The 27,470-nt window shown below is 56.3% G+C and overlaps 1 protein-coding gene across 8 annotated transcripts in view; it reads right to left on the reverse strand.

The window, feature by feature from the left end:
• Positions 1-27,470, reverse strand: part of CLSTN1 (calsyntenin 1) — an 833,174-nt gene that overhangs the window by 790,255 nt on the left and 15,449 nt on the right. For 4 of the 8 annotated variants that reach the window (XM_049775291.1, XM_049775289.1, XM_049775290.1 and 1 more), the window contains exon 1: positions 586-590. The exons of 3 other annotated variants lie outside the window; for them this stretch is intronic. The gene's annotated coding sequence lies outside the window, so the exon portion shown is untranslated. Of the gene's footprint in view, positions 1-585; positions 595-27,470 lie in introns of those variants that run through there. One more of the 8 variants, XM_049775286.1, reaches the window with a different exon arrangement.

Consider the following 27,470-nt stretch of genomic DNA (forward strand, 5'->3'; position numbering starts at 1 on the left):
GGGGACTGAGGGTGGATGGGGAGGAGAAAGGGAGCCTGCTGGGTGCAGGGGTCACTGTTGGAAAATATTTCCTGAAGATCAGGAGGTGTGGGGAAGTAGGGGGGGCCACAGGCGCCAACTCGGCAGTGACATTCCAGTGGTACCCCGACTCCCCACCCCATGGCCGACCGGAGCCTGGGAGGACACGAGGGACCTTCTACCCCAGTGCAGTTGCACAAAAGAAATGGAACACTTTCGAGTTGCCCTTAGCAACCTAATTGCATCAGTACATCGCACACAGGAGCCGAAGTAACTGAATTTTGATGAAAAGACGGCGGTAATTTACGGCATCACAAAATTAGTTGTCATGGCGACGGGTTAATTACATCTCAAATTAACAATGCAAGTGTGGTGAAATTAAATATAAATCATATTTTCTGCATAAATTATAGGGGTTGATTAGACCGGGGCTCTGGGAGAGGGAAAGGTTGAGCCGCCACGGGCCCCAAGCTACATTCGGAGCCAGGCGCCTGCAAAGGCGGGTGCGGAGGGGACGGGGGACGAGGCGACAGGCGGCCCCGGCGGCCTCCCTCTGCTCCTGCCGCTCTCGCTCGCTCGCTCTCTCCCTCGCTCAGTTGCTCTGCCGGCAGCGCGGTCCCCAAAGTTTGCCTGTGTTGTGATGTTCCAAAACTTTGGTGGAGGAGGGTAGGGCTGCATGGTGGGGAGAAGGCGCAAGCTGGCGGCTCTGAGTCTGGCCCTTGCCTGTCCCCAAGTGACGCTCGGGGGTTGCGGTGCCCTGAGCTGGCGGAGCCCACCACAGATGGCCCGCTTGACCCGCAGTCAAGTGGGGTGAAACGGTTTCTGCGTCCCTTTGCAGCTACCTACGTGAGGGCAGAGGCCCTGGGCCACCTGCCAGGGCTGCGGCCAGAGCCGCAAGTGCGGTCCACTGCCCCAAGTGGACCCAGAGGCAGTGACTGGCACAGCTGCCCGAAGGGTGGGGTGGCTGCTGGCTCCAGGAAGTTTTAAAGGTGGGAGATCCCCCACAGCCAGTCCAAGTCTCAGGGAGATGTGGTATTCCTCCACCTGTCGCAGCCTGGCAGCCTCCAGCACCCCTACGCCCTGCTACCACTGCCTAGGATTTGGGGGGAATGACAGAGTGGGCTTACCCTGCCAGGCAGCTCCCCCCCAGAGCCCAAGAGAAGTGCAGAGGCCTCTGTGTCTCTCGCCAGCTACAAGCCCCCTTTTTCGAAGTGGGGCACAGCTCATGGACCCGAGCCCCAAATGCCACCTAGACAGAAGAGCAGAGTTGTAGCCCAGAAGCTCAGATCCATGAGAATAGGGGGCCAGTAGACTCAGCAAGGCCTGTGTACCCCATTTCTTAGACTAGAACGCTGAATCCCAGAGAGGTGGCAGGGCTGAAGAGGTCTCAGCATACATAACCCTTCTCTGCCCCCTGAGCTGGGCTGGGCACACAACACAGGACACAGCTGGGTGGGCACAGAGCCACGGCCTCACGTGGCCGTCTGCCACTCAGGGGCAGGGGTGTGAGAAAGAGGTGCAGAGGGATGGCCCAGGAGGACCCAGGCGCTGGGTTGGCAGCCGAAAAGCTGGGCCAGCCTCTACCTGGCCCTTTACCTGGAGGAATTTCTTGAAAGGCATCTGGGGGGAGGAGAGAAAGAGAGAGAGAGAGAGAGAGAGAGAGAGAGAGAGAGAGAGAGAGAGAGAGAGAGAGAGAGAGAGAGAGCTTGGGGGCGAAGGAAGGAAGAGGAGGCCCGTGGCGGTCCCCTGACCACGGATGGGCTGGAGCAGCTCATGAATATTTCAGTGGCCATTTATTTATCCGGAGCTCCAGCTGCGGGGGCCACAGGCCAGGCGGGTAAATATAGCCCAGAACCGATCAATGCAGCATCCGCTCGCACCAGCCACATCCATTAGGCCCCTGGTTCCCACAACCTGCTGGCCGGGCACCTTGTCCCGCTCCATCGGTTTCCGGTTTTCATTAGCGGTGGAGGTGCAGCCCTGCTCAGAGTGGGGTGTCCCCCTCATCACTGTGCCGGGCCCCCACCACCGGGGTTGGGCACAGAGCCCAAGAGGGAGGCTGCCACCAGGGCCGGCCCACTGGCGTCTGTGTGGGTTCGGGGGCCCCCTAGGAAGTGCAGGCTGGGGTTTCCCTCACTCTCGGCCATCCCTGCCAGCCCCATAAACTGCCACTAAAGATCTGGGCCTCTCCTTTGCGCCCTGTGAAACTTTAGGGGGGGTTTCCACCCATATCTCAGACACACGGGGAGGGCAGGCTGGAGGGGTCCTGGCACGTATCAGTCCTGCTTGTTCCCAGTCATTCGGGGACCCCAGAGTCGTGGTCAGGCTGGGAGACTTGGAAAGGCAGTGACAACCTTTCATGGGCCTGATCATCTGCTCCCAGGGCTGGATAAGAACACTGGGGTATGGAACTGAGCACCCTTGGGGAACCTCAGGCCTGGCACATCTGGGGGCCCTAAACACTCACTCCACTAACAGCAATGACCCCTCAGGTGTCTCTCAGTGTCCTGGGGAGTCAGCTGTGAGCAAGTCAACCCAACTCGCCATCTTCCTAGGCTTAGCCTTGGTGGTGGGTGACCAACAGCTTAGCAAACTGGCCACTTAGGAGGTTTTCAAGGATTTGGACCAGGGACAGAGGGGTGGGCCCCAGGAGAGGAGAAGATTCTGGAAGTGGATGCCTGCAGAAACTTCCTGGGAAGCTGGCGCCAGGCGGGCACAGTGGGCACAGCTTGAGAAGGGTCAGTGGACGATGGCTGAGACCAGACCGCCAGACCTGCGGCCTGCAGGCCTGTAGAAGCCCACCCAGACTGTGGCCCTCCCAGCTCTGGAGACAGGCCTGGCCAGCGTGCAGGGAGGACATGGGTGGGCGGTGAGGGAGAATTGGGAGCCTGGTCCCCTGGGAGCCCGGGAGGCGGGCCTGTGCCTTTAAAAGAATTTTCATTTAAAGGCTCTTCTCCCTTCCACCATTTCAGTGATCTATATGCAAATATGCTAATGCATGCAAATTAAGACACCACTTTTAGTCCCAATTTAATAGAAAGCATTAAAATACCATTTTTTTTTCCAAAAAACTCCATATGCATGAAGGAAGGATTTTTTTTTTTTTTTTTTTTTTTACTTTTCACTAAAGTCACATTCCAGCAGCAATTTTATGCTGTCAAAATGTTCTCAGCCTTCTCCGTCTGACTGGCTTCTCCTGGAGCCAGTCAGAGGAGGGAGGCTGGTTGGTTTGGCTTCTGGTGGGGCTTTGCTGTTTCTTATTCTTTTTCTTGAATAGGACAGGGGCAGAACGAAAAGGAAAGAAAGGGGGAACAGAAACAAGACACCCAGGAAAGTCTCTGTTTAGGCCCCAGCCAACCCCTTAGGTGTGTGTGTGTGTGTGTGTGTGTGTGTGTGTGTGTGTGCGCGCGAATGTGTGTGTTTTAGTGTGCACATGTGTGTGAATATAGGTGTGCTTTGGGGCCAGGCTACAGTTCTTGTTCTCATAGCTACATTCTCCCTGGTCCCCAGGAGGATAGGTCCTCAATTTTAGGGTTGTGGAGGGGCCTGGTGTCCGGCTGAGGTCGGATCTGTATGTGGACTGCAGTGTAGACACAGGGCATGGCAGGGGAATGAGGGGTTCTGCTCCTTCTGCTCTCTTCTTCTTCCCTCCAGGGCTGTCTACTCTGGTCTAATCCAGATTCATTGTGGGCCCTGTGTCCCCCACCTGGACTCACACTTGCTGGGAACTCCAACCTGCCCTGCCCCTGGGGCCTCCTCCAGGCACCCTCAGGACACCTATGGCCTCTGATGGCTCAGGGCAGGCCAGCTCTCCATCTCTGGGCCCTCACTTGGGATTCTGTGGATCCTGCCCCTCTTCCACACCATCTTCCCCTTCCTTCTGACCTTGGAATCCAAATGCTGATGCCTTGGTGAGCCTGGTGACCTAGTCTTGCTCCATGTCTCAGGACTTCTGACACATAAACTCCTGCCCACTTGGGGCCTGGCATGGCTGCAGGATCGCTCACATAAGCACCTCCATAAACTCAGCCATGGGAAAGTGGGGCCGATGCCCCTCCCCACTCAGAGAAAGGAGCCCCCTGAGCCAGCTGTGAGTCATATCCCCTCCCAGCACAGGGGGGACCCTTGCCCCCACCACAACCGAACACCAGGAGTGGGGGTCACACACTTCCCTGGCTCCTTCTGGCTCCATCTGCCCACAACTGCGTGGCAGATGGGAGGAACTGGCGGCTGGGGAGGGGGTGTCCCCAAGCTGCGGCTGTGAGGCACCCCAGCCCCCTGTGGGTGGAGGCTCCTATGAGGGGAGAGAGGGGTCTAGAACAGAGAGAGGGTCGAAAACATGAGCCAGGCCTGCCCGCCCCCTCAGCCAAACAAGAATCCTTTAGCAGAAGCCTGGGTCCTGGAAAACTTCCTGTACCAACACCTCATGTGTCCTCAGCTTGTCCCCTTTGGTGCCCGCTGCCCCTTGCATCATCCCAGAGCCCCCCACTCTGGGACACGCACTGGGCCAGAGGCAAAAGAATCAGTTTGTCAGGAGGGGAAAAGACAAAACAAAACAAAACCAAACTCAGGGAGAAGGAGGTTGGAGGAAGGAGCTGGGGACATGGCAGACTCGGGGTCCCCCCTGGGCTGGGGGTGGCCGGGCTCAGGAGCACGTGCACAGGGAACGCAGGGGTAAACAAGGAGGGAGGCAAGGGGAACAGGCTGACATGACAGAGCGCGTCTTGCCCCAGCCGGGCTGGCAAATGGAGATATTTACAGGGAATCCATGGGAGGTGCCAAACCTTGAGTTTTATTGTTGGGGGGAAAAAAAAACAAACCAACCACCGAAACTCAGCCTTGCTCAGAGCCCCTGCCCCCCCCCCCACGGGGCCCCATCCAGCCGTTTTATTGGATATAAATATCTAATTATTCAGAGCAGGCCCTGGAATGCAGACATCCTGCAGCTCTTATAACGTGTAGTATCTTTACTGACGGCGCATGCACACACATACACATGACACGCACACAAGTGTGCTACAGGTGCACGTGGTGAGTTGTATGTGGCGACATTTGATTGAATCATGTCCCACTTCTTGGCTGTTCGATGCACAGTTTCGAAGACAAACCCAGGGAAAGACTGGGCATGAGGGTGCAACTTGCACCCCTCTGGGCAGGGGTGTTCTCTGAGAAGCCCCTCCCAAGCTCTGAGGGCCCCCCTGATCTCCCTTCACTGCTCAAGCCCTCCCTATGTGCACAACAACCCCTCCTCCCAAGTCTGATCTCATGGGACATGAGCGCTGAGTCCCCAAACACAAATTCAGTGACTTTTCAAGCTAATCCCCTCCCCGCCCAAACCAGGCTACCCCTTATCTTCCCCCCAACAACAAGGCAAAAGCAAGAGAAGGGGTCCAGGGACAACCTTCTGGAGGACAGAGAGTGGGTCAGACTGGCATCTATCTGCAAACCCATCTTCATGGAAGGCACTAAAAGTTCTTTTGTTTTTCCTCGAAAAATTTTTTTTTTTTTTTTTTTTTTTTTTGGTTTTTGGGCCACACCCGGCAGTGCTCAGGGGTTACTCCTGGCTGTCTGCTCAGAAATAGCTCCTAGCAGGCACGGGGGACCATGTGGGTCACCGGGATTCGAACCAACCAATTTTGGTCCTGGATCGGCTGCTTGCAAGGCAAGCTGTGCTATCTCTCAGGGCCCCCTCGAAAAGGTTTTATTTAAAGAGACAGAACTCATGGCCGGGCCCCTGTGCAGCTGGCCTGGGCCCCAGCAGGCAGTGGGGAGTGGCTGGAGAGCCCCCCGTACCCTTCCTTTGAGCCACACATTCAAATCAGGCATTTTCAGGTCTTTTCCCACCAAAAGACTGAAGCATCTCTGGGGCTGGGCCAGAGTCAGGGTGAAGAAGAGGAGGAGACCCCTGGTGAGAACCATACCTTTGCAACTTGCCAGCAATACGAGACACCCCCCCCCCCCCGTAAAGAGGGGTTTGAACAGAGAAACAGGGGGGGGCTTGAGAAAGTGGGTTGGGGAAGGTGGTCCTCGTCCCTTGGGGCTCAAACTGCCTCTGGAGTTGGGGTGTCTCGGGGAGACGCAGGCAGGTGTCTGCTGCTGTCAGCACACATATTGCCCAAGAATCGTGCCCCCCACTTCTTCCATGGGTCTGGCTTCCCCAGCATGTTGAGGCTACCGGTGAGGGAGTGCCCTGGGCCGCTCTCCAGAACCTTCTAAGAAGGCCCCCACATCCTGCGCTCAGAGACCCATCCTCGGGAGGCTGGGCTGGGGCCGGGGGGAGCCGAGAACAAACAGTAGCAACAGGAACAGAGTTGAGCCATTTCAATTATTCATGTGCCAGATGGATGCCTTTCCTGTCTTTTTTCTAGAAAAATAAGGAGGGGGAGGAGGTCTTGCAACTGTCTCTGAATCATGAAGAGGGGTGGGTGGGGGGAAAGGAGAGAGACACTCAGACCCTTCCCACCCCTGACCCCCCATGCATACTCAGCCCCGCAGCTCCTGATGGGAGGTTTGGACGGGGGGGGGGGGGGAGAGTGGCAAGGCCTCTGTTCTCTTCCTCAGGACCCTAAGATGTCATTGGGGTGTTATGAGCAGAAAGCTTCGAAGCAAGGGAGGTGGTTGAAGAAAGGGATGGCAGGAGTCAGAGAGAGAAAGAGAGAGAGGGAGGGAAGAAGGGACAGAGGGAGAGAGGCACGAAGTGTTGGGAGCAGAGGAAGGTCGGACCTTCTGTGAAGGATTAAAAACTGGAGCCGCCTCAGGGGCACCCAACTATCTGGCATATTGCTGTTAAAATGTCTGCAAAATTTAATGCTTGGCACGCCGGACCCCACTGATGCCTCTGGGGTGCCCACCCCCACCCCTTCTGTGCCTCCCCCTTTTTAGAGAGAGAGAGAAAACGAGAGAGAGAGTTGTTCCTCCTTCTCTCAGAAAAACAGCTGCAGTGGCTACCAGGACACACTTCACTCTGGGCTTGCCCTAGAATGTTCCCTGGATGCAGGGGCCAGTGTGCAGAGCAAGGCAGTGGGATTTGGGGACCACAACTTGCTATCCAGCCTCCTGGGAGTGCAGCAGAAGGAGAGAAAGGGCACCAGGGGACATGGGCCATCTGGGGGGGACCTCAATGGGCATGTGGTACACTCCCACCCTGACAACTTTTGCTGAAAAAGCTGTTGGCACCCAGGGGGTGGCACACGCGGGGACACAGGCCCACGAGCTATCACTGTCATAAACTTCTGTGTGTGATCCCCCCCTTAGACCCTCACCTCATGCCACCAGCTAAGAAGTTTCTAGAAGGGCCACTTGACTGTATCTACCCCAAGTCTGGCCTTCAGAGCCCAGTGTGACCTGGATTTCTGCTTGGATTACCATTTGCTCCAGCCTGACCCTGAGGGGCTCACAAAACATTCTCCTCATTAGGTGGGAGATGGAACCCACCTTGCCCTGCCCCTTACAGTCTCCCGAAGAACATGTCCTCTTGAGCCTTTGTTAAAATGTCTTCAACTGGGGCTGGAGTGACAGCACAGTAGGGAGGGCGTTTGCCTTGCACACGACCAACCTGGGTTCGATCCCACCAAGCATGCCAGGAGTGATTCCTGAGTGCAGAGCCAGAATTAACCCCTAGGACCACCAAGTGTGGCCAAAACAAAACAAAACAAAACAAAACAAAAAATGTCCTCAACAGTTACTAATCTAGAGCCTCAGGCCCGGGGAACACTGAGCAGCTCAGAAACCCCAAAAATTGGTGCCAGGCAAGGTCGGGAGAAGCCAGCTTTCCCCTCTATCCACGGGGGAACCCCACACGCACCCCCTCCCACAACGGTTGTGAAGGGCTCAGTGAGCCCAGAATGAGGTCTCCCACTTCTCCAGGTTGCACTGGGCCCCGAGAATCACTTGGCAGGTCTGGGGCATGGGGGGGACCATCATCAGTGAGACATCAGCACACCCACTAATCATCACTGGTCTGGCCTCAAGGGGCTTTCCCCCAGGAAGTGGGGTGCCCACAGGGAGGCTGGGGAAATCAGATGGCTGTCACAGCCCCCTGCTAGGATTCATGCCCAAGCCTCCCTGGCCCAGAGGGAGAGGGTGCTGTCCCAGCCCCCGCTCAGCTGGCTGGCCCGAGGCCCCATTCACAGGTGAGAAAACTAGGACAGCAACGGGTGACCTGCCTCGGGGCAGGGTGAGGCTGGGCACTCCCTGTTCCCACCTGGGCTCCAGGCCTTGGCATGGCCCAGGACACCAGCTGGGACAGTGAGCAAGTGAAGGGGAGGAGGAGGAAGGGGAGAGGGAGGAGGAGGTAGAAAGGGGAAGAGGACGGGGAGGAGGGGGAGGTAGGGAAGAAGAAGGCGTGATCACTCCTCATTACGCAGGCACGGGCACACAAATGTACACACACGCGCACAGGTATACACACAGGTCCAGAGGAAAGCCAAGCACTTGACCCGAGAGAAGGCTTCGACCCCGTCCCAGAGCCCCGTCCCATCGAAACTTATTTTAGGGCAGGAGCTAATTGCCAGGGACCCAAATAAAAAGGCAACCACAGGCTGTAAAGTGCGCCCAGGCCTTTAATTAGATCCCAAGAAAAACTGGTGGCGAAAAGAAAATGAAAGTGCAGGAGCCTCCTGAGAAGGGGCTGGGACCCCTGCCCCGCCCTCCCGAGTCCAGGGGCTCAGTGCGCTGGCACTGCCCCACAAGGGTGAGCATGGGGCCCAGGGAACTTGTTGCCCCAGCTTTGGTTCTAGGTCTATCCCGGGAGGGCTGCCTGGTAGTGAAGGCTCAGGCAGAGTCCAGGGAGAGGTGAAGAAGAGAGAAGTTAAGGTTTACCGGCCCAAACCTCTGAAGAGACCGGCCTAGCAGGCAACGCGCCTACCTAGATCCATGCTGGGACCTCCCCACTTCTGGCCTGAGTGGGGTTCTGAGGCTCTGGAATAAGGTGGGCTGGGCTCTGCATGTGGGTCCTAGAGAGGAGTGCGAAATTCCAGAACTGGCCCCACCGGGGCAAAGGGACCCGCCCACCCATCCACTCCTCAGCCAGGCTCTATCTAACAGCCTCTGGACACCGAGTCAGGCTGTAGTGAGGAACTGGGGGTTCTGGGGCCCACCAGAAGAACATTTATATTCTGCCTCACTGCCTGGCACCAGCTGTGATTCCAGACCCAGCCAGACCAGCACCATCAGTGGTTGTATCCCCTGTCCGATCCTGCCTGGCATCCAGATGTGTGGCCATATTCAGCGGGCATCTCTCTCCCTGCCTGTCAGAGGCTATGTCTAGCCTAGCCTTGTAGAATTGTTGGGGGGGGGGTCCTTGCTTTCCCAGGACCCCTAATACTCAGGGCTCAGACCCAGCTATACCACCTTGTATTCTCAGGGAAGAACCCGCCCTGGCCCCTAGAAGCCCTGAACCCCATTCTGAGTGGAAGGTACTTGTGTTCCCTTTTGCTGCTCTGCTGGGGGGGGGAGCAGAAGGCACTCAGGCCTCCATCCACTAGGACAAGAACCCAATTCCTCTTTTCTTATTTATTTATTTTTGGTTTGTTTTGATTTGGGGGGGACTGATTCCTGACTGTGTTTAGGGATCATTCCTGGAGTGATATGCGGTCCTGGGGAATCAAACCCCATTGGCCATGTGCAATTCAAGCTCTGTACCCTCTAAATTATGGATCCGGCCCCAAATTTCTCTGAAACGAGAAACTATTCCCCAGCTTCCACCCAGTTGGTCTGGGTTTGGGGGAGGGTGTCCATGCAAACAACAGACCACCAAGCGCCCTTCACAGCCACCACAGAGAACACACGATCCACCTCTCACTTTCTCTGCTTCTCTCTTCCATGGCACAAGTTCTTCCGAAACTCCCTGCTGCCCCGTTAGCCAGGCTGGGGCATAGTGAATCCCATGTGGGCAGCAGGGAACAGTGTCTGGATGCAGGGAGGCAGCAGTGAGCACTGTGACAAGAACCCAATTTCTCTTCCCTTCTTCGGTCAACATGACACAGAGACCTGGGGCTGGTTCAGCTCTGACATTACCCCTGTTCCCTGCGTGAGTTTTTTGGACAGCAACTCTCAGACATGACTATCAGGAAGACCAAAATGAGGAGCCCAGGGGTGAGGCCAGGGGAGACCCATACACCACAGACACACAGATACACACACACACACACACACACACACACACACACACACACACACAGAGCTTTTTGGGAATCCCTCCCAGTGCTAGTGGACAGGGGCTGTGAAGGTCTCAGCTGTCCCTCCCATATTGCCTCCAACCGGGGCAGATGCATCAGTGACGGGGAGGCAGCCCACAATTGCAGAGCTAGAGGCACAGCTGTACAGGCCTGGCACCCTGTCTTGGGGGGGCTGTGCCAACAACCTGGACTCCCCTGCACTGTCCCAGGCCACGTGGCCTGGACTCCTCAGCCTTGCCCTGGGCATTGCTTTTTTTTTTTTTTTCACTTGTAAGATGAACCTCACCTCTGGGTCTGTGGGATGGTGGGGTGGTATGTTGGGGTGAAGGTTTACAAGTGACGGGTGGAATGGAACATTTCACAGCTGTTCTTGTGCTGTGCGTGACAGCAAGCCAGCAGGCTCACTCCCTCGGGCATTTAGCACTGCCCTGCCCACGGACAGCACTCTGGAATCCCTAAGCCACAAGTCTTTGTCGGGGGCAGGACCCCAAAGAGATCTGAGCTGATGGCCTAATTGAGTCCCAGATCTAAAGTTTGCAGGCCTGGCCGGCACTCGGCCCCCCCTTCCCTGAAACTCTCCCCTTGGAGTGGCAAGGAGTTGACGGCTCTCTGGGTCACAGCTTTGGGGTGGGGGGCACAGTCCAGTCCGAGGGGTGAAGCATATTTATCTAGGGCAGCAAGGGTTAACGGCGGGGCTGAGAGAGGCCAGACAACACCAAGCACTCGCTGTTTATTAATAAGCTATTTATCACCAGCTTTGCTTTTAATGCCATTTGGGCTTAATGTCGTTAATGAAATATAAATACCCCCGCTAACGATGTCGGTCAGAGGCGGCACGGGCAGCAGACGGCGGGAGGACCGGGGCCAAACCGCCGGGCACGCTGGGGAAGGGCTGAGAGCTCAGGAAGCGGTTCCCACCAGCCGACACCCCCAGCTCCTGGCTGCTCCCACCGCAAGCTCCCGGCTGTCTGTGCCGGGAAAGGCTGGGAGGAGGGCCGGGGGCTGGCATGGCCTCCCGAGGATGCTCTTAATGCCTCCAGAATGGAGGAGGGCGGGTGGGAGCAGGCAGGAGGGGCAGCCCCCACCTGGGGGGCAGTGCCCGCCTGGCCTCAGGCCCCTTGGCTGCAGGAGGCTGGACTCCCACCAGCTGGCAGCAGGCCCCTCACACACAGGACACAGCTCCTGGATCACTGGGCATGGAGCCTGGGTGACCCGGGTCACGGTGGGACGAGTAAGATCCCCTTGGGTCTTCCAATAAAGTTTACCCTTCTGTTCCCCCCACTGGGAATGGCATCTCTGGCAACTCAGCCCACTGGAAGCACACACACCCGTCTCTGCCCTCCTGCAAGCTGGCCTGGGGTACTGAAAGAGGCCTTGTAGGTAGGTGGAATGCGGTCAGCAACTGGAGTAGGCCTGACCACGCCCACAAGATGACACGCCCACCAGAGGCTCCACCCACCCAGAAGCTCAAGTCAAAGAAGCCCTGCCCACCCACAAGCCATGCCCACCGGGAGCTCCACCCACCTCTTGAAGCTCCACCTACTCAGATGCTCTGAACCAAGGAACCCTCCCACCTAGGAGCTCAGCCCACTCAGAAGCACAAACCAAAGAAGCCACGCCCAGCCAGAAGCCATGCCCAGCAGTGAACCACGCCCACCCTACACCCCGCCCCTCATGCCTCTCCCAAGCCCAAGGCAGATAGATGGATGGACGACCCAGGAGAACTACTGAAATTGCCACACCATGAGCCGAACTTCAGCCTACTCTTAAGTCCTACACCCCAAAAGTCCTACACCCCAGCCTCATCAGGACACAGGTGGCCTGGGGACTGGAAGGAGGCTGGGCCCTCCTCCTGCAAGCCAAAATCACAGACCCAAAATCACCCCCAAATCACAGACCCATAATCAGCCTCCATCCTTCTCCCTCTGTTCACTAGAGTTAGGGGTCACTGGGCCCTGTCCCATTCTCCTCCCCAAGATCCAGCATGGCTCCCTGAGACTTCCAAGTCTCTCTGGAGGACCTTGCAACCCCAGCCCTCCCTCTTGGGGTCACCCCATAAATCAGGGCTGACGGGGAGTGAAGAGATAGTATAGTGGACAGGGTGCTACTGCCTTGCACATGTCAGAGCTGGTTCCATTCCTGGCATCCCCAATGGTCTCCAGAGCCAGGAGAGAATCCTGGAGAGGGCAGAGCCAGAAGTAAGTCCTGAGCACTGCTGGGTAGGCTCAAAACTATAAAGCAGGACTCAGGAGAGCTCTGGACCTTAAAGAGGTTGAGTCCCTCTAAGGCAGGAGAGGGGCAGCCAGCGCACCTGACTGGCTCAGCCTGACAGCCCGATCCCGCCCCTGTTTGTGACGCCTGCGCATTGAGAGGAGAGCAATTTGTGGATGCTGAGCAAGACTGAAGGACAGTGAGGGACAGCAGAGGACCCTGCCCACCTTGGAACAGCACCCCCTGTTCAGAGCTGCTCCTCATGCCCTGGGCTGGCCTCTCCTCCCTCTTCCTGGTCATCACGGCATTGTCTGCCCAAGCTCACCTGTGGAGGGTCCCCTCTCCCTGCACCCCCCAAAGTCACCTCCAGGTCCCCAAGGAGTCTGGGGCTCATTTGCTGGGGCTTGGTGGAGCTCTGCTCCACGGCTAATCCCCTGGGTGGCTCCTGTCAGATTATTAATTAGCTAAAGCGGATCGGCCCTGGAACAACATGCGCCTGGACTCCAGATAAAGGGGCCAGGGAATTGGGCGGGGGGCTGCTTAAAGGGACAAGACCCTGTTTCTGAACTGCTCCCAAGGGCATGCTGGGGTGGGGGCCGGCAGTTCTCAACAGGGCTTTCAGGGATCTCCTCCCGCCACCAGAAAGCAGACTATGAGAACGAAGGGTGAGGTGCACAAACAGTTGGACTGCAGCACAAAGGGGACCAGGAGGGGATTTGGGGGCATCGGGTCCAGTTCACAAGAGCTTATGACTGGTCAGACTATGTCATGTCGCTCAGGTCCTATGGTATCTCCTGGCACTCTGGGAAAAGCCTGACTTCTCCCCAGAGCCTGGAGTCTGAGAGGGCCACAGCCTGACCCCTCTCCTACGCTGGCATCTCCCCCATTCTCCCCAGAATCCTCCTGCCTCTTACCATTCCCCCCCTCCACTCTGTAAATCCAAGGGTCCTCTCCCCCCTGGGGCTCACACTCACTCTTCTCAGTGACCCTTTGATCAGATACTAACAAGGGCACCTGCCCCTCATGTCGTAGGTCCTGTCTTGAATGTCACCTTGTCAGGGTCACCTTCCCCAGATGCACCCCCATATATATATATATATATGTACACACACACACACACACACACACATACCCATATACTCCAATTTCCTTCCAGTCTCCACGGCCACCCAATCTGTGTCTTTGCCTTTGCTTTCTGCTCAAATACAGATTCAATCAGGGCAGGAATTGGACCTTGTTGCACTGTCTTTCTCTCTCTGGCCTCTCCAAGAGGCCCAAAGGAGAATTGAATGAATGAATAAATAAATGACTGAATCAATGCGTGGATAAATAGGTGAACGAATGAAAAAGTGAATTAGTGATGAGCGAATGAATGCATAAGTGTATGAACAAATGAATGACTAGAGGCCATTAGGGGTTCAGGATTCGGACCACCACTTCCTCTCCGGGTCCTCCCGTCCCCTTATCTCCTCTCCTCTCCCCTTCCCCTCTCTGTTCCTACTCTTCCCCCACCCCAGACACACACAGTAAGTACTATGCAGATCTAAGTCACCCACCACCCGACTCTGCGTCTCTTCAGAGGTCTCCTAAGGGACCCTTGTCCATGCCCCCAGACCCTTCTATGCCTATGGGAACAGCCCCCACAGTGCCCCAGGAAGCAGTGGGGGGGGGCCAGGATGGGGAGGAGGGGCCCAGCCGAGCTACAGGCAAACTCTTGGGTTTCGATTGTTTTGACTTGAGCCGGTGAAGCTGAAATATTGAATCACAACGGCCCTAAACTTCATTACCGGCTCTCAACGCCGATTACTAAGGGAAAAAAAAGTTGCTTTTAATTGCTTTTCGCGATTAGCATTTCTAGAGAAGGAACTAGTAATTAATTACACCCCTCCCCTGTCCTGGTCGTGGGGGTCCCACACCTCGGTCCCTTATGAAGGCTGGGGAGGAGGTGTCTGTTCCCCAAACACAGAGAGAAGAGGTGTGCGAGGATCCGAGGGTCATGGCCTGATCTTCAGACAAGCCCATGTGAGGTGGGGGCAGTTCAGAGGTGGCGTCCAGCCTGCTGTAGGGTTGACCCTCTTGTCTTGGGGGTCCCCAGGGCTGAAGGTCTCACCCTGGCATCAACTCAAAACCTGCAAAAGTTCCAGAACCAATGGATGCCTGCACAGAAGGCTCATGGTTGTGTCTGGGAAACTCCTCTCCCGGGGCGCCAGGGATCCTGCTGTGGACACCCTCCAGACTGCACCTCTCTATGGAGGCAGAACATCCACAAGTCACTCCCCCTGTGCCAGCTGCCCACATTGCCAGGTGGCATGAAAAGTCATGAGGGAGCAGAACAGAGAAAGGAGGCCCCGGGGGTGGGCTTCCTCACCAAAATCCCCACACCCAACAGTGATGGGAGGGCAGGTTGCCCTCCCCAAACCTAACCAGGTGCCTCACTCTGCCCCCACCAAAGAGAGCTTCAATTTGGGCTTCACCAGGCCCCTAAGGTCCAGAGCACTGAGAAGGGCTGGGGTCTCTGCTGCCCTCAGCCTGCACCTCCTGATTCCAGACTCCCACCCCGGCTGCACCCCATCAGATCACAGACAGGCGAGGATTAGTACAGATGGAGGGGTTCAGAGCGAAAAGCAGTCCCCTCTGTAGCCCCCGCACCCCCACATATGCCCCCACATACACGTGTACATGCACACACAAGCTGCTCACCCCACTTGCCCTCCCAGCCCCCCCAACGCCTTCAGATACCCCATGGAGCCAGGGCTGGGATTGGGAGCAGGTGCATGCTTGGGGCATCCCCGTCACCCCCGAGTCGAGTCGCAGTCTGCCCTTCTGCTCCCTGCTGTCACTCCTGGAGGTCTGGAGGGCTGGGAGGCCCCCCGAGGGCTGAGCCGGCCCAGATGGCCGATGTTGTCATCAGGGGCAAATGCTCTGGGCCCGCCTCCTGCCGGATGGGCTGCCCTGTGCCCTCGGGGACAGCCGGGGAAGCCCGTCCACCATGCAGAGTCCTGTGATGGAGTCAAACACCAAAGTCTGGGAGATCCCATATAGGCCTGAGTCCAAGCCCAGTACTACTGGGGAGAGGCTGGTGCACCCCAATACTGGGCCCTTGGCTTGGGGGGCTTGTCCCTGCTCCTTTCTGGGGAGCCCTGACTATGCCCAGAATGGACCCACGGGTCCCCCATCCTCTCTGCTGGCACCCTCAGACTACCATTATTCTCTCTTCAGCAGCCCCCACCATCTTTCTTACAAAAAAGCAGGTCACCCCATCCTTCTAGCAGCTTCTGATCATGCTCTGGGTCAAACTGACACTTTTCCTGGCATCTGAGCCCACTGCCATTCCCCGAGCCCCTCCACCCATCACAGGGACCTCCCCATAGTGCCCCCAAAGCACTGAGTTCAGCACAATACAGGCCCTCAAAATGGAGAGGCAGGGGTTCTCTCCTTCTAGAATATTCTACTAGATCTTGGATGTCCACCTGCCATGCTTCCATCTCAGCTTTCTATCACCTCCTCTAAGGGGACAACTATGGCCACTAGTCTCACACACACACACACACACACACACACACACACACACACACACAGAGGACTGTGACTGTGGCCCTCTTGGCTTTTTGCTGCTATTCCACCACAAATTCTGCAAGAGCCCTTCCTGTCTCTTCTGTCCCCGGGTTCAGCAGAACCACAATGAGGGGGTCATAAGAATAAGAACCAAGCAGGATGACTTGGCAGTACATTTTGGGGGAATTGAGGTGGGACACAGAGACCCAGGATCATTCCTGCCATGTTAGACCTCAGTCTTGGGCGATCTGGCACCTGGGGGTGGGGCGATTAGATAGGGCGTGGCCCTAACAGGCACCATCTTCCGGAGCCTCATGTGCTCCTGAGAGTTGGAAACATGAGAGACCCAGAGCCTCTCAAAACCCATGCCCAAAGTTGGGTGCAAATTCCAGCAGACAGGATCCAGGAGACTCAACCTTGAGTTTAGAGTTCTGAAACTGGGAGATGCCAATGGGCAATTGCTGGCAGGGAAGGAGACAACCAGGAGCCAAGAATATAGTAGCACTATTTGGGGCAGGGGTTGGTGAATCCAGGGTATTTCTTGCAGAAAGGAGATGGGGTGATGGAGAGGGGTCAGGTGGTGCAGTCCAGGGGACACAGTGGCTGGAGCTCCACATAAGGCTGGCTCAGCCCTGGGGGGCCCCACAGACTCACAGATACTGACCTACATGGTCTTGGTGGGGCCCGAAGGCCGCAATGAGACAGATCTGTTGTAGCGGCACAGAACCAGGAGCCCCAAACCTCCATCCCTGCAGGTGCTCCTTTCCCAATAATTATAAATTCAGAGCTGCCCACCTGGAGCTAGAGGGTGAGGGGAATGACTTGTCATGACCTCCAAGGGAAAGGGAGAGAGCGAGAGAAAGAGAGCTCAGGGGTGCTTACTTCAGCCTCGTTCGCCCCCACAGTGCTAAGCCTTCAGCCTCAGTCCCCTCCCCAAGACTTGGCCACAACTCAAACAACCAGCCCTCTGGTCTGTGCAAGGCTTCCCTGTGGGCTGGAGAGACCCTCACAGTGGGAGCAGAGGTCACCAGCCACCAGCCACATGAGCCAAGATGGTACCTGAGGACCCGGAGAGCAAGGCCCCGGCGCCACGGCCCCTCATCTGCACAGTCACTCAAGCCAGCTTGATTCTGGACTTGGATCAAAAGACCCCTGAACTGGGCCACCAGAACCCCAAGTCCTGGCAGCACTCAGAGCAACCACTGTCCACATAGTCAGCCTGATCGCCACAAAGGTCAGAACCACCTGGGACATGCCTCACAGCACCCCCAAGAGGTGCACCCCACATAACTTTTTCCCATTGGTCGGTCGCAGTTACCTTTGTACCCCAAAAGGCCAGAGTCCGAAGTCCATTCCCACAGACACCCCGGAGCTGCAGGACCCCTTCTATGGAGGGGTAGTCGGCCACGACCTCTGGAGGGCAGCTGGGATGTTGGGGGGCTAGGCCTGATGTCCGCAAGGTGTGTCTGCCTGCCAAGGAGAGAGAAGAGAATGTCAGGGTGCAAGCTGGGAACCCCCTGATGAGGGGTGAAGAAAGGCCCCAAGTTCTGGGCAGGGAAGCGGCTAATGAGGGCCAGTCGCCTAGCTACCTGGCCAGCAGCAGGCAGCAAGTGGCACCATAACTATGCCAGGTGTGGCCCCATAACCAAGCACCCCGTGTGCAATCTAGTTGTCCAATTACAATGTGCCTCTGAAATGATTCAACAGGGAGGAAGGGGAGTGAGCTAATGAGGTGGCCAGAGGGGTGACAAGTTGTTCCCTCAAACCCAGGCCTGGGTATGGGGTGAAAGGTTGGCCTGACCATGACGGGGTCGTCAGACACCAGAACAGACCCTTGGACCCTGACTTCCTCTCTGGTCCCCCCCTCACCCCGCTGATAGGAATGTCACAGGCTTGTCTGTGGCGCTCGGGGGGGGGCAGCTTTGCTCCCCGACCACCACCCCCTTGTCCCAGCCCCTTGGTTCTGAGCCTCCTCATCTCCCAGGCCCCAGGATGCCGGTACAACTTCAACAGGGGGCTGTCAAGAACTGCTGGTGACAGGTGGGGTCTGAAAATAAAGTGTCCATAGAAAGTCGGGGTGGGGGCCCCGCCACCTGCAACCTTTGTGTCAATTTCAGCAAATATTGTGGCGTTTCCATGGCAATCCCTGTTTTGAATATCCACTACACTCATTTTTTAAAGGGCTTTTCCTGTTTGCGTTTCAACTTCAGACCTGTAAATACTTTCAGCCTTTTTTTTTCTTTTTTGGGGAAAAATGCGCCCCTGTGTGTGCAGATATAAACCCAACTGCCCCTGTCCTGGAGCCCTGCAGCGGGGGTTCGGGAAGGCTGCTAGGGCTGGTGCATACAAGTGTGGGGTGCAGGCAGCCCCCCTGTCTCCTGTCTCCCTCCGGCGGCACTGGCAAGGGTGGAGGCAGGCGGAGTGGGTTGTGCCAATGTGGGCCGCGCCTGGAGTGGGTTCAGCCCCAATTCCCCAGCCTGGCAGCATGTGGGCAGCTGCCCGGCAGGTTTCTCCAACCTGGTCCAGCCCTCGGCCACCATCCCCCCACCCTGGGGCCTCCCAGCCTGCCTTCTCCGGCCACCTCGAGAAGAAGTGGGAAGGAAGGGACCTGAAGGCCCAGGTTTGGGCACTGATGATTGACACCCCCTCCTTGTCCCAGGGCAGTGCCATGAGACCAGCTCCTGTGGGCACAGCGCGTGGGCAGGCGGGGACAGGGGTCCAGACCGGGGCCGCCACTCCCCCACCCGACAGGGCCAACAGCCCGTTTCCTGGTTTTCATGGATTCTCGCCAGGCCCCTAATGTGAGTTTCGTGTGATTTGGGGGAAGTGAATTTCCTTTGTTTTCCAGTTTGGGAATATTTTTTTCGCTAAAAAAAAGGAAAAAACACTTTAATGGGAACTTCAGGGCCACTGGGAGTTTCAGTTCTCGAGGCGCTGCCGTGCCCCACCCTCTAGAAAGCTCAAACCCCCAACCCAGAACACACTTCTCTGTGTGAAGAGTCCCCCTCACCATGATCCCACAAGGACCCCTAGGCCACACGCACACACGCACGTGTGTGTGTGTGTGTGTGTGTGTGTGTGTGTGTGTGTGTGTGTGTGTTCATGGGGGACATTCTCTGCTCCTGACAAACTGCATTTCCCTGGAGGGAGAGACCCCTCCAGGATGCCAACTCCCCCGACCCCAGCTTGACCCAAGGGCCAAGGAGGGTCTGTAACCTTGCTCACCCCTCACCCTGTGGGACTTTCCTCCCTCATGCTCATCCTCAGCTGTGGATCCAGATCCAGGGTGTGGCCACGTCCTCCTCATTCCTTCCGGGGCGCGGCCTCCCTGAAGGACTGTCCCACACCAGTGTCCTGACCCAGTTACCAAACCAGGGCTCAGGTCAGAGGCCACCCTGGACATCTACCCCAGATGCCTTGGGGCCTGGCTAGGATGGGTGGTGGGTGGGCATGAGACAGTGTCACTGGTTAGAGTTACATAGTTTTTTGTTTGTTTGTTTGTTTTGTTTTGTTGTTGTTGTTTTTGGGTCACACCCGGCGGTGCTCAGGGGTTACTCCTGGCTGTCTGCTCAGAAATAGCTCCTGGCATATGGGACACCAGGATTCAAACCAACCACCTTTGGTTCTGGATCAGCTGCTTGCAAGGCAAACGCCACTGTGCTATCTCTCTGGGCCCAGAGTTACATAGTTATAGACACCAGGGAGCCAGGGGGCCATCAGCAAGCCAGGACCGCCCTTCAGACCCGTGTCCCAGGTGGTCACATGCCATCAGGCTTCTATGGTCACACCTCGTGGAGGGTGGCTGGGGGAGTCGCAACTGCCTCACACACACTGTCCCCATCTTCCTACTTCCCTGTCTCTGGGTCGATTGTTCGGGAATCTACCAATGCTAGGCCCCATCACAGCCTTCACACCACACCACATTCCAGTCCATTTGGGCCCTCATGTGGACAGAACAGTGGGCCCCCGTCCCTGCTATTCTGCCCACTGCCCTGAACATCACCAACAAGCTAAGTTCTGGTACCATGTGGCCTTCACCTTCACTGCCATGCTGGGCCATTTGCTATAGTGGGAGAGTCCTGCTCTCTTTCACAAGCACCGTAAAGTGTGCTGGGTGTTTAAGAACCCCAGTTTCATTGCCTTTGGGGACAGATGGGGCTGAGGACACAGAAAATCCTGACATATAAAAGGGCTGAGCTCTGCCTGGACATGGGGCTGATGGTCTCAGGCCCAACTGCTCTCAGGACCCTCATGTCTCTTGGCCCTGCCCTGTCTGCCTGCCACATAGCTGATTCTGTCACAACCCCCAAAATCCATGTGAAGATTGGAAGACAGGAATGGAGAGACAGCACAGCGGGGAGGGTGCTTGCCTTGCACACGGGCGACCTGGGTTTAATCCCTGGCATCCCTTTATGTTCTAAGCCTGCTAGGAGTGATTCCTGAGCACAGACTCAGAGTACTGCCAGGTGTGGCCCAAAAACAAACAAAAAAAGGTGATAAGACAAAGGAGGAGTGAAGGGGAATCCCCTTGTGAGCAGGAAGAAGCCCAGAATTTTCTGGAAAATGGGCTCCCAAGTACGGACAGAACCTAGCAAGCAGGGAAAGGGGCCGTTGAATAACCCAGACCTGCCACCTGTCATCAGTGTGGTGGAGACTGAAGGAAGAGGCCACTCCAGGCCCAGACAGAGATCTCTCTGTATGGATGGGCCACAGCCCTCTGCTCTGGGGCAGGGGTTACAGGGGACCTTTATCACAGTGGGGGCCACAGGGATGCCTAAAGAAGGGCAAGTCAGTTCACCTGGGAGACACAAGGCAGGGGAAGAGCTGCAGAAATGCCCCCAAGTCTTATCTCCCCAAAAAGTGAGAAGCTGGAAGGGTAGCTCCATATCATGAGGATTAAGGTGCTGGAAGAGCCGGCTGGGCAGGAGAGAGGACAGAGCACACTAACGAGAAGATTCTGACACCACCCAGAGTCGAAGCCCAAACACAGATGGTGAGTTGCCCAACTCAGGGCTGCATGGAGAAGAGACAGAGAGAGAGAGAGAGGAAGAGGAAGAGAGAAATGAAAGAGAGAGAGAACGAGGGGAGAGAGAAAAACACAATAAAAAAACTCCGCATCTTAATACAAAAATCCTGCTGATGTGTCGTGGCACGAAAGCGCTCTCCGCTGCATTTTTCCTCTGTGATCTCACGCGGCGCAGGGTCCGCCCAGCACGGTCGGCAGCCCAGCTGAGGGCGCGGGCAGCCGCCACCCAGTTCGCACCCACACGAGCTGGGCTGCGGGGGTGCCCGGAAGGACCACTCTGGCCTCGAGAAGGGACCTCCTCCAAAGTGGTCCTGAGCCTGTCTCGGCTGGAAGGAAAGGAGTTGTTCTGGATCCCACGAATCCCAGACATGAAACTGTCACCGGGCAAACTCCAGGTGCTGTGGGGCTGACATGGGGAGAGGGCAGGGACCCACCACTCACCCATGGATGCTGTCTTCTGTGTACCCCCTCTTCCCCTGCTGATGTCTTGGATTTACAAATTCAAGTGCCAAAACAACCAAGTGGAGGGATTGGAGACCAAAAAAAAGGGATGTTTTACCAGTGGAAGGACAGATGTCCAAGGTGGAAACCAGCCCTCTTTTCAGAAGCTGGGAAGATGGGGTAGTATAGGAGACCTGAGGGAGAGGCACAGGCTCTGTCCCAAGAACAGGACCCCAATCTGTCCTTGGGGTCCCAGATGACCTGAAGGGAACCCTCAAAGACTATTCAGTATGGAGGGTCAGTAAGGAGGGTACAGGTGGCTAGCAGAGTTCACAGTGGGGACAGCAGGGACCCCCTACCACCTGGCAGAGATAGTGTGTCCCAGATGGATCTAGGTACTGGCTCTGGGATCAGCTGCCAGGTACAAAGCCAGGTCCTGCCATGCACAACAAGCTCTAAGCCCCTAGAAGCGCCCCCATGCCTCAATTTCCCCATCAGCAGATGGTGTGAAGAGTCCCTCCTGCCTGCAGATCTGAGGAGGAGGTGCCCAGCACAGCTGGCTGAGAGAAGTCCCTGGCACCTGGCACCTGCTCGAAGCATTTGATAAAACCAATCAATCTTCATTTAGAAGAAAGGGGGCAAAGGTTTATCAGACGCTGCTGCAGGAAGAGAAAAATGCTACCCATTGGGATTACTAAGCACCAGAGATGAAGTACTGAGAAACCTGAGCACCTGCACGCAGCCCCAGAACCCGAGGACAGAGGTATCAATCTACCCTGGTGGGGGAAAGCGACCCCGTCCCCTGATTCCCACACAAGGAGCAACTGGCCTCAGTTTGCTGACAGCCCAGGCCTCAGGTTGCTTGGCCAGAGAAGGAAGAAGCACAGAGGGTCAAGGGTTCCAGAAGGCTCCCTCCCTCTCCAGCCATGCTAGACCCAGAGTAGCAGGAAGGACCCAGGTGCTCTGTCCCTCAGATGAGAGAGGACATGCACCCTCCAACTGGGGAGCCCCAGGAAGATGGTTAGGACCTAGCTCTAGTTCCCGGGCATCCTGTGCCCAGCCCACAGCCCAGAACAGCAGCTAAACCACCAGGAAGCAGCAGCCCAGCTGGGACCCCAAGTCTGGGAAAGGGACAGAAGTAAACAACCATCCACCCTCTCTTCATCGTGCAGAGTCCAGAGGACTCTGGACACTGAGAGGCGGCCAGGCCCCCTGCATGCAAAGCCAGCTCAGGCTGCAAGAACGAGCTTCAGCAGAGACCGAGAGAGAGAGAGCGAGCTAGGGTGCAAGCCGCCTGGCCTCACCCAGCTCAGGAGACAGGCCACGCCAGCCCCGTCGACCACCTCGGCTCATTCAGATATTTCCTCTCTCACTTGCATTTAAAATTTTTTTAATGTTCTCTATAATTCATCCGTCCCAGAAGATAATCGATAGAGCCCGTAATGAAAATCTGAGCCATATTTTATGATCCACTGCGTACAGAAAGGACCACATCAGCAGGTCCGGCCTCCGCTCTCCCCATCTGTCCTGCCCGTGGCCCCGGGGATCACACTGCAGCAGCCGGCCCTGTCCACTGCCCCCAAGGCCACATGGAGCCCTGCCTTCTGCCTCACCGGTAGGGTATGGACTGTGCCCAGCTGGAGGTGGGGTTGGGCACATGAGCTGGGCACCCCAACATGCCATCAGCCCATCACCAGTGACTGCAATGGTGGCCTACTGGTATCAGGAGTAAGGGGGCACACTTAGGAATAACTGGGACCACCCTGGCCAGTGGGAAGTGGGTCCTCAGGGTATATCCAAATACCCCTGGTACATCCCTCCTATCCCCCTAAGTCCCAGTGGCCATGAGAGACGCAGGGTGTGGCCGAACCAACAGCCTATGCTGAGGCACTGGGCAAGATCCAGCCTGGCAGCCAGGCCCATGGCAGACACAGAGGGGGAGCAGAGCCCCGCCCCTGGCACCACCCCAGGAGCCAATCAGCAGGCGAGATCCGGGTGCTCCCAGAATCCCCCACGGCCAGGTACCAATCAGAGAGCCCCACTGAGCAAAACCCAGGAGTGGAGTAACCAATGGGAGCCCAGAAGCGGCTGGACCCTGCCCCAGAGCCCCATAGAAGGCAGGTCAGGGTGGATTAGTACACAGCGCCCAACATGGCGCCCTCCTGGCCACTCAGTTGTGCCCTTTTGGTCTTGGGGGCTTGGTGCTCTCAAACAGCCCACGTGCCAGGGAGCAGCTGCAGTGGACAGAGAATTTCTTTGGGCCTCCTGAGTCAACCAAAATCTTGGTTCCAGTTTGCTTTGAGCAAGTGGGGACACACCCAAGGGGCTACATTTAGCTCTTGTCTGTGCTGGGGGACCAACATGTGCCAGAGGGGACCCACGCATGGGAAGGACTTTGACCCCTGTCCATCTGCCCAAACACCACCCCACAAATGCTGAGGTTCTGGACAAGCAGCACCCAAAATGCTCCCCAAGGCAGGATGGCGGGTCTGGGGGCAAGCAGCTAGGTGGGAGCAGGCTGAGCCCTGGGCAGCCTTGCACCAGCCCCTCCGAAGGGATAAGGCACTGAGGTCTGGGTTAAATGACACCCCAAGTCACACCTTGGGGCTCACAGGTGTGCAATCTGGACTTGGAGTCACACTGCAGAGTTTTTGATTTTCCTAACACTTCTTAACTTATTTTATTTATTTTTACTTTTCCATGAGCTATTCAGTAGCTAGACTCAAAGAGAAAATGCATGGCTTTGGTAAAGACCCTCCAATGAAATTCCTTTTCTCCAGAAAGAGCAAAGGGTGTGGTCACCAGTGTCCTCTGTCCTCGGGAACCGGCTGCCCAGGTGCCAAGCAACACTCCCGCGTGCCAGGTTGCCCTGGATCTGGTTTCCTCCAGCGCCACCCTGCATGGGTCCGACCGAGCCACCCAGTCTAAATCCAGGGCACACAGGCTCAGCACTGCTCTGCCTTGGAGACCACCCTGCCCACCGCCTTCTAGAAGGGTCTGGGCAGCTGTAGGTGTGGGCACCGAGTTTGTCTCAGCTTGGACACCTCCAGCGCTTATTGCCCCACCCCAGCCTGGGCAGCTTTGTTTCACACCAAGGGGACAATAAAGAAAATTCTGAAATGTGTAGTGGTGGCTATATTTCCCCATAGCACCCATGGGGAGCAGGAAGCCTTCACCCCGATTTGGTAGGGCTTCTGTTTCACATTCTCCCCCACCCCACCCCCGCCCCAATCCATTGTTCTAACTGGGAGTAAATGTCCTTTCTTAGGGGGTTTTCTTTTTCTTTGATGACTATTGTTAAGGATTATTTTTTGGGATCCCTATCCTCTGCCTTTCCCAAGCTACCTTAAATTCCCCTTGGATTTCGATCTTTTTTGGGTCCGTTTCAGGTGTTTCTCGTTTATCAAACAATCAGTCCTGTGAGGTATGGCTGGGTGTTTCCAGAAATTACATCACAAAAAATCATGCAATTAAAGTGTAAGGGAAAAAAAAACATAGCTGTTGCTTCATTTTGTATTTTAATTAGTGACTTATTGTAAACATAGACTTTTAAAATGGAGGCACCTAGGCAAAGCCAGTAAACAGGTTTTTCTAATGAATTAATTTCACCCTTTCCCTCCTTCTCCTCCTCCTCTTCATCGCCAACTGTCATTTTCCAGAGTTTCTTTGCCCTCTTTTTATTTTTATTTTGCTCCTGTCCCAGATCTAAATTGTTACCCAACACTCACTCAAAAAAAAAAAAAAAAAAAAAAAAAAAAAAAAAAAAAAAAAAAAACCTAAACTAAACTAAAATAAAACAAACCCAGACACTCAGGACTTGAACGAGCACTGGTTCGAATCATTATAGAAGAGGCCTGGATCATGGGTTGGTCGGGACTGAGGATCCAGAGAGGTTCTGCCAGGATGACACCCCTTAGCCCTGTTGTCTGGGGTGCTCAGTGGGATCTTTGGGGTTCTGGCCACGTGGCCTGCCCCTGCAGAAAAGGGTTGAGGCAAACTGGGCAGACTGAGCCCACGCCAACAAGTGACGGGTGGAACCCAGAGCCTGAGCTGAGACCCGGAGAAAAAAGAGGAGAACGTGCAGCTCGGTGGCACGGGAGCTGGCACTGCCCTGAGCCCCAAGGGACCTCATGTTGCCTGGAGGAAGGTGAAGGGCGGATGAGGAGAGGAGGGAACCCGGGAAGGGAGGAACGGCTGGATCCAAAGGTCTGTCGGTGGGGCCAGAGCGATAGCACAGCGAGGAGGGTGTTTGCCTTGGATGCAGCAGACCTGGGTTTGATCCTGGCATCCCATAGGGTCCCCCCACCCCCCACCCTGAGCCTGCCAGGAGTAATTTCTGAGCGCAGAGCCAGGAGGAACCCCTGAGCGCCACTGGGTGTGGCCCAAAAACCAAAAAATAAAATCAAATGGACAAATGTCTGTCCAAGCTACAGGTAGCTGAGAACAAGGACACATGTAGAGGCTGTAGCCCAGACTGCTGCCCCTTTGGGGGAATAGGTGCTCCTGTCCCCAGGGACAAGGGTGCGTGTGTGTGTGTGTGTGTGTGTGTGTGTGTGTGTGTGTGTGTGTGTGTGTGTAAGCTCATCTGCCTCTTATCCCAGTTGGGGAGCTAGAATGCTGAGCTGGGCGGTGGCCCCAGAAGGCCAGTCCAAGGTCCCACACCATGGGGCAGTTTCTACTCCTATTCTGGAGCCTCCTGTGCCCTGTTATCCCCACCCGAGGCTTAATGGGGTGAGAATCAGAGGGTTTACCCCAGCTCCCAGAATCTGGGTGTCAAAGCATCCTGGAAACAGGCCTCTGGGAGGTTAGGTTTATTTTCTCGTATCTAATGCAGGACCCTGTACCTACCCTCTGCTGGCAGCATGGGGGGGGGGCCGGGGTACACCTGGCGCCCCACTCAGGGAGACAGACGGCGGGAGGGAGGGGAGGAAGGAAGGCGCGGGAGGAAGAGGCCAGCCCGGTGTCATCGGAACGAACATCCTGCCCGGCTTCAATCGGAAAGGAAGGCCGCCATCAAACAGGGGCCAGGCAGGGATGTGGGCACCGAGATTAGGGATCTGGAAACCCATCTGAGGGAGTGGGGCCGGGAAGACAGCCCCAGGATTTAGGGCCTTATCCCGGCTGTCTGGTAAACACCCTGCGCCTCCCCCGCGCCCCACTGGGGGGGCCCTCAGGTGTGCACCGGGGCGGGCAGGTAGGGGCAGCCGTGGGCAGAGACTGAGACAGGAAGGAGGGAAGGGGCGGGCAGAGCTGGCCTGGGAGCCCTGGGGGGGGGCAGCCGCCATCGGCAGTCAGGGGAACAGCTGACAGGTGCAGGGGTTCAGGGACAGGGACAGGGAGTGGACAGACAGGGCAGAGTTTTGGCCAAAGACCTGTCATCCTGGCTGTCTTTGCTCCCCATTTAATGGGGACTCGGGAAGGGGGAGAGGCTGTGAAGCAAAAATGGGGCTCCCCAAACCAAAAAAGACAAAGTATCAGGAGGAAGGATGGTACCCACCAGAACAGATGCTCACACAGAGATCCCCTCATCATGGAGGTGAAGGTGAGAAAACTGAATGTATGGCTAAGCCATACAAATGTGCTACCTCCAGCAGGCTAGAACTAACAGAGGTTTGGGCACAGGGTGGGAGAGTAGTGCCCCAATCTGCTCAGAGGGCCTTAGCCAGAGGGAGACATGGAAAAGGGTTTCTGGGTTACCCTCGAGGTTGTCAGCGGCTGCTTTAGCAACAAGTCCGGCCCGAACAGGAACCTGGGGGCTGGGGTGCCCCTCCAGCCTCAGGCCCGAGCGGGCACACCCCTAATCCTCTCTTCCATTTCCGTCTGCTCCCTGATGTAATTATAGTTTTGGAGTGAGCGTCCCCCCGAGAGAAACAGTCCCCTACCTGATGCTCTTTCCACCCTGGTTCATAGCAGGGCATGGCCTCTCTCTCTCTGTCTCTCTCTCTCTGTCTCTCTCTCTGTCTCTCTCTCTCTCTCTCTGTCTATCTCTGTCTGTCTGTCTGTCTGTCTGTCTCTCTCTCTCTCTCTCACTTTCCAAGAAG

The sequence above is a fragment of the Suncus etruscus genome, chromosome 6 (assembly GCF_024139225.1).
Source record: "Suncus etruscus isolate mSunEtr1 chromosome 6, mSunEtr1.pri.cur, whole genome shotgun sequence".
Lineage (NCBI taxonomy): Eukaryota > Metazoa > Chordata > Mammalia > Eulipotyphla > Soricidae > Suncus > Suncus etruscus.